This window comes from Arvicanthis niloticus, chromosome 25 (genome assembly GCF_011762505.2).
Source record: "Arvicanthis niloticus isolate mArvNil1 chromosome 25, mArvNil1.pat.X, whole genome shotgun sequence".
Classification (NCBI taxonomy): domain Eukaryota; kingdom Metazoa; phylum Chordata; class Mammalia; order Rodentia; family Muridae; genus Arvicanthis; species Arvicanthis niloticus.
In genome coordinates this window covers 27,613,691-27,618,483 of record NC_133433.1, presented here as the reverse complement: position 1 = coordinate 27,618,483, position 4,793 = coordinate 27,613,691, and positions in this window count along the sequence as shown.

Here is a 4,793-nt window from a genome sequence, read left to right as displayed (position 1 = left end):
GCCTTCATTGTCTGTATGTCAGCACATCTATCCTCTAATCTAAATAAACAGTTCACTAAACTTTAAGCACTCAAGAATTTTTTTTAACTCAAAGGTCCAAATAGTTCCTCAGTTCTAGCAAAAATGAGAGAAAGATACAGTCCGATCACAATATCCTATAACTAGGAGCTAATGTATTCTGTACTAATATCCTGTTTTTCTTTTTCTTATGGTAAACAGCACAACCAGAAGCAACTTGAGGGATGGGGGTTATTTGGTTTACACTTTCACATCAGTCCATTATCAAAGGAAGTCAATCCAGAAATTCAAGGTAGGAGCCTAGAGGCACAAGGCTGATGAAGCACAGCCCCTGAGGAAATACTTGCTGACTGATTTGCTAGCTGGTTTACTCAGCGCCCTTTCACATACAACCCAGGCCTGCCTGCCCAGAAGTGGCACATCACAGACAGGCTCACAGGCCCATTGGTTCTTCAGCTGAGCTTGCCTCTTTTCAGGGGATGCTAGTCTTTGTTGAGCTGATAAACTAGTGTGTGAGGTGATGAGATAAAGGGCAAAGAAAGCAATTTTCTTATGATTGTTTTCTGTTTAATTTCCACAGCAGTCCTAAGTGATATTATCAGCACTGATCCAAGATGGGAGCCTCTTGACATGGAATAGCTGTTACTCTAAGAAATCGGTTCTCTGTAGCACAAGGGCTGAAGCCCAGATGACTTGCAGCTATCTGCTGCCAAAGTCACTATGTTCTGGCAGTAAGAATCCTTACCCCCTAAGCTGTTTCACCGGCCTGGGAAGATCACATTTCCAGATATAAATACACATTATCTCATTGTATTATAATGTGACTTATTTGTGCTTCCCAAATGGTGGACTAATTCTTCAATTAAAACTTACCAGAACCTGAGCCACTCTTACCCTCTGATCCTAAAAGGACCTCCAGGAGCAACAGTCAAACAAAGAGAAGGTAAGGTTCAGGGAAGCTGTCCAGCATGGGAAAGCACCAACTCTTGAACAGGAAGTACCCTAATAGAGCTAAGAGTGTAATTATTAAAATATTAATAGTATTTTGTGGCTAAGATATTGAACCACAGAAACTAATTTCCTACAGAGTCAGGCTAGCTGTTCTGTGACCCTTCTCCCATAGGCTGCCCTGTGATGTTGGGTGGTCCTGAGGCAGAGTTTCCTGCATGCTCTAGGTACTTTTTGACGATTTACATTGGTGCTTTAACAGAAAAAGCCCCAAGGTACCAAGGCAGTGTCATTTTAACTTCCTTTAAACAGAATTTATTGAGTTTTGTTTGATTGCATATCCCCCAAAGTTTTGATTTTCTGGCAAGTTCACATGGGATGAATTTATAGAGAGAATAACTTGTGTACTATATAGATGCATCACCTGCCAATTAAAAACCCTATGGCCTATGGTTTAAGTAGAATATAGAAGGTGAGACATCCAGGATTAGAAAGAATTCTGGGATATAGCCAGGTGGGAAATTGGCAGAAAGATTTAAGGAGACAGACAAAGGGTACCTAAGCACGGGTAACCAGCTACATGGAGAAAATTGGTTAAAATAAATGGGTTATCTTTAGCTATGGTTTAGTCAGTGAAGAGCCTAGCTATATGGTCAAGATATTTGCAAATATATTTTGAATCCGAATCTTATTTCTGGAAGCATGGGGCTGGGAGGCAGAACCTGCCCAAATTCAACATGAATTAATCATAATGGTGTGTATGGAGGGTGGGCAGAGCCTATAAAAGTTAGACCTTAAACTAAAATATGGACAATGTAGGTAACAGTGTTTTTGTCCTTAATGACTTACATGAGACTAAGCTGAACTGTAGCAATATAATTACCATAGGTTGTATGAAGTGAACAGAACCATTTGTTTACCCAGCAAACAATCTCAGCAAATCTAACTCATTGTAACCCATTTGTAGCCTGTGTGCAGGCCTGTACTCACCCCACTCACCTTCATTTCTGGGCTCACCCCTGGGTAGTCTTTGATGTGACCTGGATTGCCATCCAGGGGATAGAAAGACCATGAGGCAAATTAGAAACTAAAATTTGTTAACAATAAAGGCTCCAGGGGTGGGGGTGGGGGTCGGGGGCAGGCGGGATGGAGTTACAAAAGCCAGTGGTTGTTTTAGAATGACTATGTGAAGCTTGAAATTAGGGTGGGCTTTCTTTTGGCTTTTTTTTTTTCAATAATTTATTAAGCAAACTGATTCCTAAAATAGGAAAATCCCCCTTTCTCACTGAATTAAACAAGAGGCTGAACAGGCAGGCTCACTTAGGGATAATCAGCCTCCTCTTGCTTTGAGAATTGAACCGATTCAGAGTTTTGGGTACTTCTTGGAAAAGATTCATTGTCTTTTGAGCTTGAGTCATCCAGGTGACAGCCATTAACTTGGATTCCAAATAGAGGATTAGTTTACACCTTGGATTGTGTTTAGGGGAAGCAGTTGTAGGAAAGAACTGGAATGTCTCCACAGCCAATGCTTTGTCAGAAAGGGAATTGTTTTAGGATTCAACTGCATCACATTTCCTTGGAGATTTTTAAAGCACAAACCCTCAGAACTGATTTTAGATGTCGAGGGAACAAATAAAGCACTAGGAGTAGAAATAAAAGCAAGAGTTTTTGAGTAAAGTGATAGTGTTTCTTTTTTTTAAAAAACACTTTATCAGTATTTGTATATACATATATACTTATACATGTATACATATATAAACAATAATAAAATAATAAGATGTATTTAAAAAGTATGGGGAGTTGGGGAGAGTGGGAGGAAGGAAAGGGGAAAATTATGTAAATACAGTGCTCATATATGAAATTCTCAAAAAGGAATCCAGTTTTTTAAAATGTTCAACAGATTAACTAGCATTTTACAATATGAAAATAAGTATGACCTATAATTATGTTGAAAGACATTTTAACTCATTATAAACTTTGAAGTTTAAAATGAAATCAATAAAAATTATTTGACCCAGCATACTAACAAAAACCACAATAACGTTTTATAATTCAAAGTATTTCTGAGAACAAGAAAATGGATTGTCAGGAGTTAAATTGGCAGAGCCAGGGAGACTCTGTGTGTTATTTCTTTTTTCTTTTTTTTATTATCAAATCATAATTTTTACTTTTTAACACAGGGGTTATAAACACGAAAATGCAGGATGTGGGGAAGAGGATGACACAGGAGCATAGATGTTCAGGGGGAGTACAGATATCTTTCAGAACAGGGTATCAGCTAGATGAAGGTTCAGGGGTCAGGTCACTATGACTCTGCCTATGATTCACTTGTCCTTATCTAATTTGGTACTACCCACCAAGGCTGCCTATTTACAAGGTCTATGACTACTCAGGCTGGTAGATTTCCACAAAAGCTGCCTGTTTACAATAGTTAATAGCCATCTGTTTCAGTGTTTTTCCATAGAGACCCAAGACTTTGTGTTAGCAGGCATGAATGTCAGGCCTATTGCTGATTTTAGGCCTTCAGTGTATAAGCAGGGCTGCCCCTGACATCTCCTCCCTTCTCCAAGTATAGAAGGGCTGTGGCGATTTTAATCTTGCCAAGGCTGGGATAGAGCCCTGACCTCCAGTAATTAAAGGAGACTTTGTAATGGCTCCAGTCCTCTTGTCATTGTCCAGTGAGGCATGAGGGCCATACCCATCCCGATGTCTTTTTTTCTGGAGAGGGGATACTTTTGACATCAACCCCTATGCAGTCAGGCTTGTCCCTCAAGGAACACAGAAACATATTTTTAACTTTTATTTATATTCCCTTGCAGTGCTTAGACTCGCAGCCTAAGCAAGAATTCAGATCACCAGACAGAGGGGGTTCTGGGTGGCCCCTCTCTGCTTGGTCTAGGGGCAGAAGTCCCCTCTTTTAGGTTGGTTGGAGATGGGACTTGGGAACACCCTGGATAGAGTAACAACCTCATCTAGAGTCTCGTGGTTCTCCATAGCTAACATATGATAATGTATCTGAATAGATTTTGCTATCAAATTATCTATCTGTTGTTTCACAAAGTTAGTCAGCCTATTTAAGGCCCAGGGACCTAAGGAAATAATCAAAAATAACCCAATTAATGGTCCCAAGATGGAAGGAAGTAGGGTTAACAATCATGAAGAGGTTGAAGACCAATTCTTGTACAAGCTCTCATTTTTCTTTTTCTCTCTCAGTCTTTTCTCAAGACCTTCTCTGGCCTTTTTCATGCTCTCTTTAATCATCCCTGTTTTGTCTATGTAAAAGCAGCATTCTTTTTTAAGGGCTGTACACAGTTTAGAGCTGTACACAGTCTTTTCTCTTGTAAAAGAAAAAAATCAAATCCAATAAAGTCCTTTGCAATTTGGAGGGATCACATCAGACAGTGAAACGAGGGATTTATTCAGATTAGTGATGTCAATCTATAGCTGTTTGATGTCCTTGTCAAAGGCCCATCGGAGGTCTGAGTAGTATAAGTCCGGAGGCCAGTATCAGGATTAGAACTCTTAACAGCAGACATTACAGGTGATTAATTTTTACCTGGAAAGGAAAAAAGAAGGGAGTTCTCAGGGAAAATTTTTCTTTCCTGGATGTCAATTGTTATTCATCTTATTTATAATTGGGCCTGGTTTTGTAGGGGTATCTATTTAATTCATTAATCTTTTTGGTGGCCATGTGATAGTGTTTCTTTTTCCTCTATTGAGCAATTTTTAGAAATTTTCTTTCAGGAATAGTTCTTTATTTTTGTTTTGTTTTTTATTTTTTAAATTTTTATTGGATATTTTATTTACATTTCAGATGTTATCCCCTT